The sequence below is a fragment of the Astyanax mexicanus genome, chromosome 11, assembly GCF_023375975.1.
Source record: "Astyanax mexicanus isolate ESR-SI-001 chromosome 11, AstMex3_surface, whole genome shotgun sequence".
NCBI classification, from domain to species: domain Eukaryota; kingdom Metazoa; phylum Chordata; class Actinopteri; order Characiformes; family Acestrorhamphidae; genus Astyanax; species Astyanax mexicanus.
In genome coordinates this window covers 42,320,289-42,336,562 of record NC_064418.1, presented here as the reverse complement: position 1 = coordinate 42,336,562, position 16,274 = coordinate 42,320,289, and the positions used below count along the sequence as shown (strand labels likewise).

Sequence of the window (16,274 nt, the reverse complement as noted above, 5' to 3'; positions counted from 1 at the left end):
TACTCCAGCAGTGCTAGCCAGGGATAGCATCAGGCTACAGGGTGATACTCACCTCTGAATGGAGAGAGAGCTAGTGCTTAGCGTGGTTAGCGACTAATGCTAATGCTGCTCCAGATTCAGTGCAGGAAACTCAGCAAACTGAAACTCTTGTATGATGCTGTACTTCAGCAGAGTGGCTTTACTGCTCCTTAATACCTGACTGATAGAATTCATACACACGGTGCATCAGATTATATTCATTTACTGTTAATTTTTGGAAAAAATTAAAGGATTTTAAGTGCATATTATAGTGCGAAAAATACATGAACCAAAAGCCCAGTCAATTTAAGCAAGTGGGAGTGAATACGTCCTGTAGGCACTGTATGCACACATAAATCTGTGTACATATGCATTGGACTCCCTTACCAATGTTTCTCTTTCTCATTGGCATCCTGTAGATACAGCAGCTGCGAGTGCACAGCCAATAACTGTCTCCAGGGCCTGTATAATATACATATAAATACATCAGTGCATATAAATGACCACATACACACACACACACACACACACACACACACACACACACACACACACACATCTGTATGCATGTGTACATCAATATTCTGCAACAACTGGTCATTTTTGGTTGCACAGCAGTATGGAAAGCAGCACTTAGAATAAACACTGTATCACAAAGCTGCTTTTATGTGAAATTATTCACCGTGATTAATGAAAGGTGTTGCAGCTGCAGCTGTAAGAACAAAGAACTGTAGTGACTAATCAGCTGCTTACAAACCAATGAACTTACAGTACAGTGAGTACAGTGAGTAATGGTGAAACAGAGAGTTCCAGGTAAACGTTTCACACACACACATGAGTATACATACACTGCCATACCAAATAGTTATGGGATAGTTGGATATAAATTGATTATGGTGATTGATTTAAAAGTGGGCTTTTAAATTGACTTTTTGAAGCTGTTTTTTTAGCTCCCCCTTCTGGAGCTGTCTGTGACCACCACTCTGGGGTTTCTCTGAAATATTGATAAAAATATTTTCTTTATCATGTTTGTGTTATTCATATAACACACTGCACTAATCTATTGTTCCCTGTGCCATGTGTTAATACCACTATGAATAGGGCTACTCGTTGTTTGTTTATGCTGCAGGGCTGCAGTCAGGACCACTAAGGGAGAGATATTATAAAAATCAATAAATACAGAATGAAGCTATGAAGCTTTAGCATTAGCGAGTAAGTACAGAATTTTATATGTTGTCGAGAGCTTAATCCTGAGAGGAAAATCCATGAATAAATGCTCAGTGTCTGTTTGCGCTTACTTTAGCTGCTCTTAAAATCATAGGGAATTCTAAAATCAGAAGTTTCACAAGTATTTTTAGGGTCCTTCCTTTTGAAACTGTGGATGAACCACTTATGGTGCTTTGAGAAATGGTTTTTCAGATGGAAAATAAGTAACTCATGAATTATCCATTGTTGATGCTTCATAGATGCTCAAATAACATTTAAATAAATGTACATTAAATTAATCGAAACTGTAAGCTGAATGTAAATGATTTTCTATTGATATTGCCTATCCCTAAACCTAACTTTAACCATAACCGTATCATTTAAGGGTGGGGTTTAGGGTTATATATAAGGTTAGGTTAATATAAGGATTAGGGTGAGGTTTTAGGTAAAGGTTTAGGTGTGATTAGACTCTACAGAGCATTAATAGATGGTCAGTTGAATGCTGGTTGAATGTAGGGTTTAAACCAGGGGTCACCAACATGGTGCCCGCGGGCACCAGGTAGCCCGCAAGGACCTTATGAGTAGCCCGCAGGCCTGGTCTAAAAATAGCATTTTTGTTGCTATTCTTTTTTTTTTTTAAATCACAGTTGCATTGATGTAATTTTAGATTATATTACATTAATATTAGCTTAGAGATAGCCTATAGTTTATATATTATTATACAATATAATGTAATATAATATGTAATATTATATTAAAATATAATATAAAATGTAAACACTTGCAGAGATTTATAATAATAGTGTTGCCTATTGATATCTGTGTCTTCACATAGATGAATGTCATTAATTATTAATAATAACATATAATTAAAGGTAAATTGAGAAAATTTGTAATTTCACGAGTGTGTATTAAACTGGTAGCCCTTCGCATTAATTGGTACCCAAGAAGTAGCTCTCAGGTTCAAAAAGGTTGGTGACCCCTGGTTTAAACAGTTAACTGAAGTTTACTTTTAATACAAACGAAAAAGTACAACACTGCCATCTAGTGGTCAACGTTTAAACACAACACTAAATGAACAAATGTCTGACATTAATATTTACATGTAAACTAATAATCAAAAATCAATGCTGTTTTTGATAATCAATACAATATTGCAAAACAAAATATTTCTGTACTCCAATAATAACTTACACCCCTAATTAAACTCGCATGCCAAAAAGACATGAGTCAGGAGAAAAATAACAAAGAACAGTATTGACTAATTAGCTGCTTAGACAGCCAATAATATTAGAGTATATCACAGTCTTCAGATAGGAATGTAAATTGTTAATGAAGTGTTACCACAAAGGGAAGGTTTGAGAATTGCCACCTCTGTATAAGCTGGGAGGTGTTATCTTGTGAGTTTTAACACTGCTCTGCATGTTGATTGCAAGGTGACATGAAACATGATCAAAGTATAAGTGAGGACTGATAGTGAGTGCCAGATGGATGAGTCACTCTATTTCCAACAAAACTGTGCATGCATTTAACATTTCTTGATTCAAGGTGTCACATGTTTACCAGAAATACATCACAGAAGTAGGGCTGCAACGATTAGTCGGTGTAATCGTTGACTATAAAAAAAAATACTCGACACGTAATTTCATTGTCCACGCGTCATTAAAGTGTGATAGAGAGTATGGCAAGCCAACTAAGCCAAAACGTGTGGGAAAGAAACGCCTCCACGCGTAAAATATCACGTGTCCGGTAAGTGGACAGTGCGTTGTAACCCACGTAAGCGTCTTATGAATATGCAATACAATACGTTGAGATAAAAAAAGGGGTGAGACAGAAAGATACACGCCTAGTGAGAGAGTGAGCATCCTGATTGGCCTCTCCTCGTGCTAAGTTAGCCAATGAGGTTTCAGTGTGGGTGGGACAGCGCGCGCGAGAGAAAGAGCGCGAGGTCGAGGCGCGTGAAGTGTAATATCAGTGTTGTGTCCATTAAACACAAACAAACACATTTAACTCCACAAAAATAATCTACAGTCTGTCTTTACTAGTTCTGTACAGTTCAAACACTGATTTCTAGATTACCCGCGGAGAGTTAGATTACTGCAGAGAGCTGCTGAGGTGAGTTTAAACAGGCTTTACTCCTTCATTAACATTAATAACATTAGATAAACTAACGTTAGCTGGATAAGTGTTGGGGAGATACTGTACTCTGTTCAATCTGTTAAAATTAAGTTATATGTTATAGCAACTACAGACTTTATTTTCTTAAAGACAAACGATAAAAAACACATACAAGTATCCTAGAATCTCCTGATAATAACATCCAGACTGAGTGAATGTTTCCTATAATATACTTTGTAATTTTTAGTTTAATATAGGTACATCAAACTATCAAAATGTACTGCAAAATTGTCCTCACCAGTAGGAAATACACATGGAGGGTATGGGACAAAAATAATCACGACTAATCGACTCATCGAACAAATAATCGGTAGAATAGTTGACTACAAAAATAGTCATTAGTTGCAGCTCTACACAAAAACCCATTAATACCACAGTGGAGAAGATAGTGGATAACAATGATCATAAGAATTACACAGGTCATATCAGTGTTCTATAGCTTCCATTGGACATGGCAAAATTCATGAAGCATAATACTGGTTTCTGTACCAACAAATTGTGATAAATGTGTCTAGATTATACAGCACGTGTGCATTAATGCATGCTCTTGAATCCTTGTGTGTTTGTGAAGTCAGGCTGATACTGATGGTCTTTGTTGCTTTATTTGGGTTTCACCTGTGTGAAGAAATGACTCCAGGCAAGGACATCAGCTACAGCGGACCAGCCATCATTCATAAAACACCACAAAACAGGTCACATGCTCACTGTCAAGGGCAGAGAACTACACAAAACACAGCCCCCTCCTCCTCCTGCTTCTCACATACAGATTCTCCTACTTTTTGTGGCAAATCCCATCTATTATTTTCAAAATAAACATGTAAACAAAGTCATATTTGATGCTCAATTTTGTTCAGAATTTGTCTAAAGTGAAAATTCTTTCTCATTAAATTATACTGCTTTTTTTTTCAGATTAATAATAATATAACTTTCGGTCTAAATTTCATGCCCTTGACCACTTAGTATTTTTTTAAGTTTTATATAATAAATATTTATAAAATAAATACGTTCAGATTAATTAACCATCATAATTCTTTTTTTATGCTTAACAATAACTATTTTTTATTGTTTGCTCAAAATGCCCACTGTTACTATTATTTAGCTGGAATATCAGGTTTGTTGAAGATACAGTGAGAAAATGAACCAGTTTTACAACAAAATGCATATTTTTTTTATCATAATACATTTAAAATGCTATGAGAGATACTGTTAAAATAGGGCCATATTATATCATATTATATCTACATTTTTAGTGGACACTATATCATTTATTGTTTTATCTGAAGGCAAAAGTGTTAAAAAATGTTTGATTTTGCATAGATACATCAGCTCACAGATGCCTTGTGCTGATCAACATCACCCTTTAATGTGGGCAGAGAGTGCCATCTACCCACCATAAGAGAGCAAAGCCAATTGTGCTTTTTAATGGACTCCGGCAGCTGATGGCAAGCTGCATGAGTGGGATTCGAACCAGTCATCTTCCTGATCACAGCGGCAGCACCTTTGTTCGCTGGACCACCCGGAGCCCCCAGGCCACATAATCTTAATTTACTGCAAGAAAGGGAAACAGTCACTCAATCTCTTTTTTCTACACGAAAGGCAACCAGTAGGGCACTTTTAACTATTTTTGTGCCACTTTATTTCCCACCCCCATGCATTTACATCATGAAGATAGTTGTTATTTGCAGTGCAAATAAAGTGTGAGAAAAACTAGATCACACCTTGTACCACAGGTGGAATTAGACAGACATGTTATGTTCCATAGAAATTTAACACTTTGGGTCAGGTGCTAGTGAATAACCACTTCTTAGGTGGTGTAGACGTTACCCAGCAAAGCATCATGTGCAGATGCATGACTACAGCACCCTTTCTCAAGTTTACGTGACATTAGTCACACTTTAATCTTAACCTGAGAGCAATTTTTGCATTCCCTTTCACAATATTTATTATGGTAAATACCTACTGTAGACAAATGTAATCAGACACTTGCTTATTTATTACTTCTCTTGAACTTGTTAAAAAGTGTGTTAAAAAGAGTTTTTATCCTGTTTTCTACTAGACATTGGAGTATTGCTGTGTGGATTTGATTGCATGTAACAACAAGCATGAGATGATCCCCCATCTCATCTCAAAAGTATTGGATGAAGCTCCATCTTTCCAGAGAACCAGAGCTCAATACTGGGAAATGCATTGTGCCAGTTGTTTTGTGTTCATGTGCTCCAAAGAGTCCTATTTTATTGCCAATACTTTTTGCAGAGATTAGAAAATGTGTGTTAATGTGTGCATGTGCACATCTGCATTATCTATTGGTGAAATTAAATTACCCTTAGAAGTGGTCTGCAAACTATGTTGGATCTTTTTATCTTATACAAAAAAAGGTTTTATTAGGAGGAGTTTCACAGGGATAAAGAGTAATAATTGCCTGGTACATTCTTTTAAAATAAAGGCACTTCCAATGGTTCTTTGAGCGATGCCATACAAGGACCACTTTTTAACCCAAACTAGTTCCTCTATGGCATCACTCAAAGAAAAATTTAAATCACTTTCAATGTTCAGATTGTACAGTACAGATTTCAGATGTTCTCCAGTTATACATGTGCCAAGTTTGAGCTCAACAATCGTAGCTCACAAATTGGAAGGGTGTGAATCTTTTTTTTTTTTTTTTTTTTTTTTTCTTTTTTTTGCGTAACTGGGCTTTTATATAGGTTTGTGACTTTTACTGCACTGTTAGGAGTACATATACACTAATATAAAACACTAAGGCCCTAAATTAAGGCTTTAATTCTTATTGGGTTTACTTTGTCCCACAAAATGATGCAATATATATAGAAATCAGACTTTATTTGCAGAAAAACAGCTGAAGAATGTAAACCGCAGACCTTGAAAGGAGATACGCCAACAACTTTAACACAGCTTACTTTACAAAACAAAAATTTTAAGTTTTTCCATTATCACTATAAACAGATCTAAAATACTCAATGTTTAAGTATTTAAAAGGCATATCTTTTTCAAAAGCTCTATTGCACAAATAAGACACAAGTTTAATATCAATTTATAGTATGTTTTTCTTGAAGCTATTAGTGGCATTACAGTATTGAAATCAGACGCAATTCTCTTCTTTCTCCAGTTAACAAATAAATTCAGATTAGTGTGCATTAAAATCATCCTTTAAGCTACAGTAAGCTACAATGATATATTTAAAAGAGTCTCTTTTCTGAGTGAATAAGTGCAGTTTGCTCTTGTTCTTTTATTTTGCTCAGATAAAAACACACACTAATACAGTACGAAACAGCAGCAGGAACTCCTCAGATAAACTTCTGTTCTCATTTCTCTCCAGGCAGGACAGCGCTAGAGGAGCGTTTGTCTCCAAATAGTTGAGCTTCCAGTGTTTTAGCTTGTTATGCTAACAGGATAGCGTTAGCTAGCAAGTTGTCTCTGCTTCTCTGCTACTACACTGCGCTCCGCAGCACCTGTAGCAGTATGTGAAAAAATGTATTTCCGTTATACCCCCCCGCACTAATTTCCAGCCACGTGTCAAACAGCCGCAGTGTGGGTTAGGGTATCGAGCTGTCTGATTTATCTCCTTTTCTTGTCTCGATCATAATCAGAATATGTCGACCACATGCATGACTTGGGTTAGATGTTTGCGTTGGTGTTTTCTCAAAAGTTAAAATGTAGAAGCACTTTACACTGCAATGTCTTATTTTAAACCCTGTTTTACTATGCCAAAAACGTAAAAAAAAAAAAAAAAAAAAAAACATCAACAAAAATCTTTTTTTAAGGTTTGAGGGCTAAACGCTTAATTTTTTCGCCATTCTAAAGGCTGAAGTGATCTTAACCTGAAGCTCCAGGCTGCAGACACCAGTTAGACATGTGCTAAATTTAAGCTCAAAGCAGCTTAACAGGACATGTAATCATAGGTCACAAGGTGGGAGGGTGCAGTTCATTCACTGTAAAAAAAAAAAAAAAGTACTTAGCATTTGCATTTATTTCCAGGCGTGTGTCAAACGGCTGCAGTGTGGTTTAGGGTGTCTAGCTGTCTGATTTTATCTCTTTCTCTGATCTTGTTTATGATCAGATTAGTGTCAGCTTTGAGTAAAAAGCTACAGTGAATTTAACTGAAAGATGTAGGGGAGCAGTAAAGCAGTATACCAATGAGTTTCATGAATCCTACCATCATTTTTTTCTGCATTTTTTGCTTAATTATGTAAAGAGGAACATCATATTAATCCACTGTTTAATTTAAATGGCAAGCACTGAATGCTACTTCCACCCCCTTGTGGAGAAACTATCAAACTAAACTACAGATGTACAGTCACACTGTTTTTTTTACATTTTACACAATTCTAAAAGGCTCTACTATAAGCTATTTTATATTGTTTAAAAGTAGCACCCCTTTTTGTTTTGTTTTAATTGATTAATGAAGACCAGTACTATTTTCTTAAAAAAGAAGAGCATAATAAAACAGATTTTATAGGGCCCTATTAAATCCATTAAGGGCGCTGGACTGAAGGAGTGTTGGGACATGTGGGACATCCACTCCCCTATTCACAGCTCTAGCTTGTATGTGTCTTGTGTATGGTCGGGTAACTCATTATACATATATATATGGAATGTATATGGCTATATAGCACAGTAGAGTAAATAAAGCTAATTATTTAACCTTTGTTTAAAGCAAATTCTTGTTAAACTTAAACTTTTAACCAAGTTACAAACAAACCCAAAACTCTATTAAATCTTAAAAGACATCATTGTCAGACTAATTACAGACATTCTATTAAAAGATTAGTGACACTAGAGTCTTTTTACGCAAAAATTGAACCACATCCTATCTTACACCCTGTGCAGAAGGTGCCCCTATGCTCATTGCTATTTCACACCTTCTGCTTTCACCGTTTAAATAGCAACACTGTTTATGAATGTATCTATGTTGATGGACGAAGTGGTCTGAACGTGAAGTGTGTTCATGAAAATTGCTGGCATATTACTATCTAGGAAACAGAAAACACTGGTGTGCCAATGACTGAATACAGCTTAGAAAGCTGCCAACTGTCAGATGTTCATTGCTATCTTGGCAATGGTCATCATACGGTACACGTACCCCCACTTGTTTTACACACAAGGAAACGCAGCAGCAAAAACCCAACCTATACATTAACAATAAACAGAATATTAAAGAAAACTAGAAAAGTGCATTTCCTGATTGCGCAGCTAAAATGATTGCCACCGTTCACCAGGGTGGTTGCTAAGGTGTTGCTTGGTGGTTGCTAAAGTGTTGCTATGGTATCTGTGATATTGCTGTGTTGTTGCTAATGTGTTGCTGTGGTGTTGCTATGGTATCTGTTGTGGTTGCTAAGGTGTTGCTATGGTATCCATGGTTGCTAGGTGGTTGCGACAAATCAGTGTGAATGCGCAGGTCAGTTTTCTCTGCTGAGAAGTGCAGAAGAACTGCACTGTTAAAATACCAATCCGCCAAAGTCAGAGCGCACTTGGCTCTTAAAAGAAATGACAAGTGACACATTGATTGGTTAATTTCATGTTACGCCCAAAACACACCCATAATTAATTAAGAGAATTGGAACATTCCTTTTGCTTGTTTTGAGCCGCACGATTTGTATTTTTAACGTTGTTACAATAGGAAAGACACACAGACACGCCCTAAATCAAGCTAGATATTGGCAGCTTGCCTACAGATCGCTAAATTAAGCCCAAAACTTGTTATAAAAATGATAACAGGACATAACAGAGCTTTAACAGAAGATGAAGATGGTACTTATACTCAAGTGGATGTCTAAAGGGAAGATTTCTACTTTTACTGGAGTCATATTTTACCTTGAGTATCTCTGCATTAATTCATGGGCTGCATTTACATGGTCTGGGATCTTTGTTCACCGCTCTATTCGAACAAGTAATGAAGTAGACTTACCGAACTATTTAGTGTTGGAAGGAGATGATGAGCAGGGTGTGACTGGTCAGCAATATGTGTTCTCAGAAGACGTGTTAGTTGTTTACAGAGTTTACGGAGCAAGCAGGTTCACACCGGTTTCTGCAGACTCAGTGATGCACTGTAGGTGTTCAATACCACTCAGAAAAGGCCAGAAAGCAGAAATGTGCAGGATTACCATAAACATGCAAAATGTGCACTCCCTGTTTTTTGGGGTTGAGTGTTAACAGCTGAACAGCCGCAGTGCTGTTTGCATTCACATTCTAAAAAAAAAGACACATTACTGTCAGACTGTCAGAGAGAGCAGACTGTTTATATCTGGAGAAATGTTCCTTTTTATCATCATCGGCGCCACTGTAGCCCTAGCCATGCTTGCGATCTGCATCTGCTCTCTGCAGGATTTGTGAGTGAGTGGCCAATACAGCAACCTGCAGAAACACTACACAGACATGGTCATATAATCCAAACATCATAGATTCATTTAATTATATGCCTTAACCCAAAAGAGCCCATAGTGTTGTATGTGTCACAGACCCTTTAAAATCTGTGTAAAAGTTCATTACATCACTCTGTCCTTTACTTTAAGTCATGAAGTTCCTAAGTAACATGTACTGAACAGTGTGTTGATCTGTGTTCCTTATTTGTCCTTAATTACAGAACTGTAGTGCAGGGTTAGTGTCTTACACAAGTCACGTCGCAATGTTTATTGCTATCTTACACCCCATCAACAGTCTGTTTTCAGACCTTCGGCCTGCATTGTTTAAATATCAACAGTGGTTTTGAATATATCCACGCTGATGGGCATGGTGGCCTGGAAGTGATAAAGGTGTGTTCAAGTACATTTCTAGTGTATTGCTATCTTGGCAACAGAAAACACAGGTGCACCACTGTCTGAAATGAACTTAGAAAACAGTCAACATTCAGATGTTCATTGCTATCTTGGCAACGCAGGCAATTCACTCACTCAACCTTCACAACATGAATACGAAGGTCAGTTTTCATTTTCTCTGTTCATAAGCGCTGCGCCATTAAAATAGCAATGCGCTCAAGTCAGAGTGCACCTGGCTCTTAAAGGGAATGGATAGTGATACGCTGATTAATCACACCCATGATTAATTAAGAGAATTAGTACATGCCTTTTACACATTTCAAGCATCACAAGGTGTAAGTTTAACATTGTAACCATAACAAAGATTGATTGACATGCCGTAAACCAAGCTACACAGTTGACGGCATACTTATAGATCGCTAAAATAGTGCCCTGGGTCTTATTATTAAAATGATAACAGGACATAACACTTTGCAAACTTTTTGTGTTGGAAAGAAATTATGAGCAGGGTGTGACTGGTCAGCAATAGTGTTCTCAGAAGGCGTCTTAGTTGTGGAAGTTTACAGAGCAAGCAGGTTCACACTAATTTCTGCAGACTCAGTGATGCTGATACTGTAGGTGCTGAATTCCACCCAAAAAATGTGCACTCCCTGTTTTTTAGGGTGGAGTGTTAGCAGCTGAACATCCGCAGTGCTATTTAAACTCGGGTCCTAAAAGACACATTACTGTTGGACTGTCAGAGAGAGCAGACCACTTATCTCTGGAAAAATGATCATTTTTATCATCATCGGCGTCGTTGCAGTCATCATTCTGATATCCGTATGTGTGTGCTGTGCTCGCAAGAAATCTAGGTGAGTGACCAATACAGCAACCTGCAGGAACACTACACAGATTTTGTCATATATTCCAAACATCATCATAGATTTATTTAAAAATTTGCCTTAACTCAACCTTAAAATCTGTGTAAAGTTTGTTACAGCACTCTGTCCTTTACTTTAACTCATTAAGTTTCTAAGTGACATCATGACAGCATCATTACAGAACAGTGTGTTAATCTGTTCTTTATTTGACCTTATTTACAGAATGTAAAATTGCTGGGTTCTTATGATAAAACAAGCTCCTTTTTAAAGTGCACTTTTAGCTTCTACAGGTCTGTTCCAAACATTTCAATTAAATTAAATTAAATTCAAATGTTTAATTTAAAATTTTACTATCAATATGACTGGTTCTGATATGATTGCTAGAACAAAATGTTCAATTATACTGTAAGTTGGGAAATTGTTGCTGTGTCATTTATGTTAAATCAGGATTTTAACCATAAAATATTAACAGTCATGTGCCGACAAGAAGAAATCTGATTCAATTTTAAATTTGGCATCAATATTCAGAAATGAGTCTTGGCAAAAACATTTACCTTAATACTCTAATTTTGGTGTGAGTGTCTCAATCTAATGTCTCAATTTAAAGGACAATAAAATAAAATGTAAATTAATTAATAATAGATAGAAATACGTCATTAAAATTTTGGTTCATGGACTCTCAGTCTAAGACAAAGTCACACCTTTATGTAAAGTATGTAGTTGTTGTCGAACAAAAATCTTTATTTATCTATAATTATATATCTATTAACTGCTTGAACTACTTTATTTATCTTTATCTTCCTTTCACCTTGTTCTCCAGTGCTTAGGACCACACAGAATAGATCAGCATAAAGCAGCAGCTATTATTATTTGGGTGGTGGATCATTATTCTCACTGATTAGATGGTGGTGGTTTTTGAGGAGTTAGTGTGTGTTGTGCTAGAACTGTGAGTGGATGAGATGCAGCAGTGCTGCTGGAGGGTTTAAACATTAGATATAAGCACTCACTGTCCTCGACTCTATTACTCACTCCTACCTGTAGTTGCTCCAACTTGTAGATAAAGTAAAGTAGAGTGACCAGACGTTCTCTTTTCTCAGACATGTCCTACTTTTAAAGTTAGGATTACATATTATAAAACTACTGGAGCTGAAAACATATAACCTGTGATTTTTGTTACAGGAGTCAAGACCGTGGACATGTGAGTACAAACACATTCTTAATTAAACCTGTTTAAAAACTCTGTTGTTTAGGAGCTAGGTCTTTGTGCAGGTCGTGTTAGTTTGGACTCTTTGGCCTTTAGATCTCTGTATAACTGTATCATTGTTCCCTTCCCTTTTCTCACCTGTCTAGGCTGACAATCATGATCACTGTACTAACAGAGAAATGCCGCAGATTGTTCCTGTGTGAGTTTCTCAGCACTTTCTCGCACTCACACCCTACTACTACCATACACAACTCTTCTGTTTCATCTCATCTCAGACTTTTGTCTCTCTCACAGGGTTACACCATGGCAACCTGGGGTGAACATGCCTGTTGCACCTGTAATGCACCTTCAGGGTCATCATCCTACCTATGTTCTATAAACCAAAAAAAAAAAAAAAAAAATGCTATTGTATACTATATTATATCTATGAAATTCCCCCAAGCTCTCATGGTAGTACAGTGCCTTTGTAAAAAAAAAAAAAAAAAAAAAAAAACATTTTCCCGAACATTTTTTTCGGCACATCATTCAAAGGACTGATTATTTAATAAAAAGCACAGTTAGGTCAGTATTTCATATCCACTGATGATGTCATTGATATGCTAAAAAAGCATATTATCGATATGATAGAACAATATTTTTTCGATACAATAAAATACAGTCATATTGCCCACACTAATTTGAATATATTCTGGGTCTTAAATTAATGTTTTTTTTTTTGTTGTTATTTTAGTTTCTCAGTCTGCATGCTTCTTAACCCTTGTGTGGTGTTCGGGTCTGTGACATATATCAAAACACATTTTCGATAAACACACACTGTACACCCCCCCCAACCATTTATATTACATACAGTATGTTTGGCCAAGGGCTAATAAACATTGCTTCATTTGTACATTTGAAACTAAACAAATTTTCTACTCATATCTTGAGTTTAATTCATAATTCATTTTATAAAAAAAAACTAATAAACAAAGAGTAGCACTTTTTGAAAGAAATGTAACATAAGAAAGGTAAAGGGCAAATATTAACCATGTAAGCTGTTTATATTGCTTGCAATTTAGGTGAAGCAAGCATGTGTACAGCATTTTAATGTAAAATTGCTTAATTTAGTAACAAAAATATGAACACCACACAAGGGTTAACCTTTCTTACACAGATACAGATTGTGCTTCTACAGGATATCTCTCAGCTTGGTAATAGTTTCACGTATACAGCTGTCCAGGAGGGTGATTAGTCAAAGTGTGATTTGTATTTACTGCAATGGTGTAAAATAGCATTGCTCTACAGTACCAATCAAAAGTTTGGACACACTCTCATTTAATGTTTTTTTTTTTACGATTTTTCCTACATTTTAAATTAATACTGAAGTCATCCAGAATATGCAGGGACACATAAGGATTTATGTAATAATTTTAGGTGCTCTTATCTGGGGAGCTGTTAACTTGTAGTTTCTGAGGCTGATAACTCTGATGAACTTAACCTGTGCAACAGAGGTAACTCTTAGTTCGTTCCTGATTAGTGCCAGTTCTATCATAATTTTTTTGATGTTCTTTGCATCTGCATATATAGTGAAAATCACTGAAAATAAGGTGTGTCTAAACATTTGACTGGTAATACACATACATGGACAACAAATACAAACACCATTAACAGTGTTTATCCTGGAAATATATATATATACCTCCAAATACGGATTGTGTCTTCTTTTCTGCCATTTTGAAAGGTTGCAAGTCACCTCAGAATTCCCACTAAAAATAACAACTTAATTGGGTAATTGTGTAAAACTTCCAATTAGCATAATTCTAAAAGCATTCTAAAAGATTTGTGTTTTTTATTAATTTTGTCCCACCCAATATTGGAAACAGGTGGATTTGTCCCCCCCAAAAATGATATCGTTTCGCTCAGATCAGCTGTACTATTAATGAGGAGACAGACCGGACCAATCACGGAGCCGGTTCAGGTATTAAGTCCCGCCTCTCAGCACAAACAGCCAATCAGCTTGCTGGTTTTGCGGCCCGCGGTGTGCTAGTGGGGGAAGCCCCGCCCCCTCGCTGTGAGATTTAGCAGCGGGATCTGGCTGCAGCAGCTTCAGCTGATTAAACTCTGGATATACGGGGATTTTTCTAAAAGAAAGGTAAGGATAGGCTAACCACATAAACTGTGATGATATTTCTGATAGCTGGTTAAAAATACAAGACTCTAAATCAGCACACAGTTTAAACCCACTGTGATTAATAAACTGCAGCTGTGTTAGTGAGTTAGCTTAACTTTGGAATTAGATAGATTGGAAGTCAACGTTAAAGAAAAAATAAACTTTATACGTAATGTTCAACTTGCCCTGTACCTTAATTTAGGATTACAGGATTTACTGTGAGCAATAATGAACAAAAATTCATTTAGTTAACTAGTTATCTAGAAGCCAGATGTAGTGGATAGTGAGAATTTAGTACAGTACTTTATGTTTGTAGTTTAAAGCAGTTTCTTAACCCTGATCACTGCCCCAAAATTGTGTTTTCCACCTGATCCAGATGATCAGCTAATAAACAGTCATTTACTGAGTTTAATCATGTATATCCAGCAGTGTATTAGACACATCATACCACCACTTACTTTATTAAATGTCTTTAAAGCAGAGAAAGCTCTAGAATATGTAGAACAGTGTTAATATTCAGTAGAATATGTAAGAACAGGGTTCACAGTAAGGCCACATGTCCTGACGTTTATAATTAAAATCTTTATGAATCTTTATGTTACATTCTTTTACATAAAAGGACACCAATCTTTAGAAGAGCTCTTAATAGAAAAAAAAAAGTGTAGGATTTTTTTTAAAGAGTGGAGAAAATGTAAATATACAACAGAATTGACATGCCAATACATGATTATAATAATAATAATAATAACCAAATCTGTTATATTATTTTAAATATTAGGTGATAACTGATCATTTTTGTCATATGTATATGTATATGCATATTTTTTTCTTACAACAGTAAATGTAATGTGAAGTAACATGTTTAGGTTGTAAAATCACCTTGTTAACTTATAAAAAACAAAATACAGAAAAAAAAAATATTGTTTGTGTGGAAAAGTAATTTCCACAAATGTTGTTCTAAGAAACTATAGGGTGGGCTTGGGTTCATATTGGCAAATGTGTCCCCCCCAATATCAAACCTGCTCCTACGCCCTTGGCATCAGCTGCTACCTGCGCTAAGCGCTAGCTCGTTCGCCGTTCAGAGGTGAGTATTTTAGGCCTGAACCATAGACTGTGTATAGCTGGACCGAGCACCGTCTCTCAAAAGTGAAGCCACCACAGGTCGGGCGCCCCCTGCTGTTCTGTTGCAGAAAGCTGTGTAACCCCACGCATCCCCATAGGTTTCAATGGCAAAACAGACAACTTTCAATCAAGTTTTTTTTCCAATATACTGTAATTCTACCTCCATTATTTAAATGCAACAGCTAGTGTAACCTCTGCTTATATTGTAATTTTTTTATATCCCCACTTATTCAGCTTTATTCAAAAAAGGTATGGTTATTGTATTGTATTGTATGGGCGGGACCAATAACAGACTGTCAGCTCCGCTCTGCTCTGCTCCTCAGCCTGTGACCTCGAGGCAGCCCTCAGGGGCGGGGTTATTTAAATCTGCTCTCCACAGTCTTTATCCCTGCTCTGGTCTCTACTGCGCAGACTCGGGTTTCAGGATCGCCAACATGGGGGAAGATTTTGGCTTCATTTTCACTGAATGAATGGGAACGGAGACACAGCGTCCATCTTTTTTTACAGTCTCTGGCCTGAACCCTGCTGCTAAGCCTGGACAGCACTGCTGGAGCAACGTTAGCATTACCCGCTATCCGTGCTAAGAACTAGCTCTTTTACTGTTCAGAGGCGAGTAAATCAGACTGTAGTCTGCGTGTTTATAATGTTAAAACAAGCTTTGTGAGATCAACTGCTAGCTAACATAGCCCTGTTTACCTGAACACTCAGGGTGTGAATAGAACTGATACAAAACCAAATTTTGCCACTAACTTTCCTCAAAAAACATA

The 16,274-nt window shown here is 36.6% G+C and overlaps 2 long non-coding RNA genes across 2 annotated transcripts; both read left to right on the top strand.

Moving 5' to 3' along the window:
- Window positions 1–3,165: 3,165 nt before the first annotated feature.
- Window positions 3,166–5,733, top strand: LOC111194857 (uncharacterized). The gene is made up of 3 exons (XR_002651307.2): window positions 3,166–3,339; window positions 4,028–4,094; window positions 5,459–5,733. It is a non-coding gene; the product is annotated as an uncharacterized LOC111194857 (long non-coding RNA).
- Window positions 5,734–10,843: 5,110 nt separating this feature from the next.
- LOC125804910 (uncharacterized) lies at window positions 10,844–12,435 on the top strand. Its single transcript, XR_007441132.1, has 3 exons — window positions 10,844–11,023; window positions 12,212–12,230; window positions 12,383–12,435. It is a non-coding gene; the product is annotated as an uncharacterized LOC125804910 (long non-coding RNA).
- The last annotated feature ends 3,839 nt before the right edge of the window (window positions 12,436–16,274 follow it).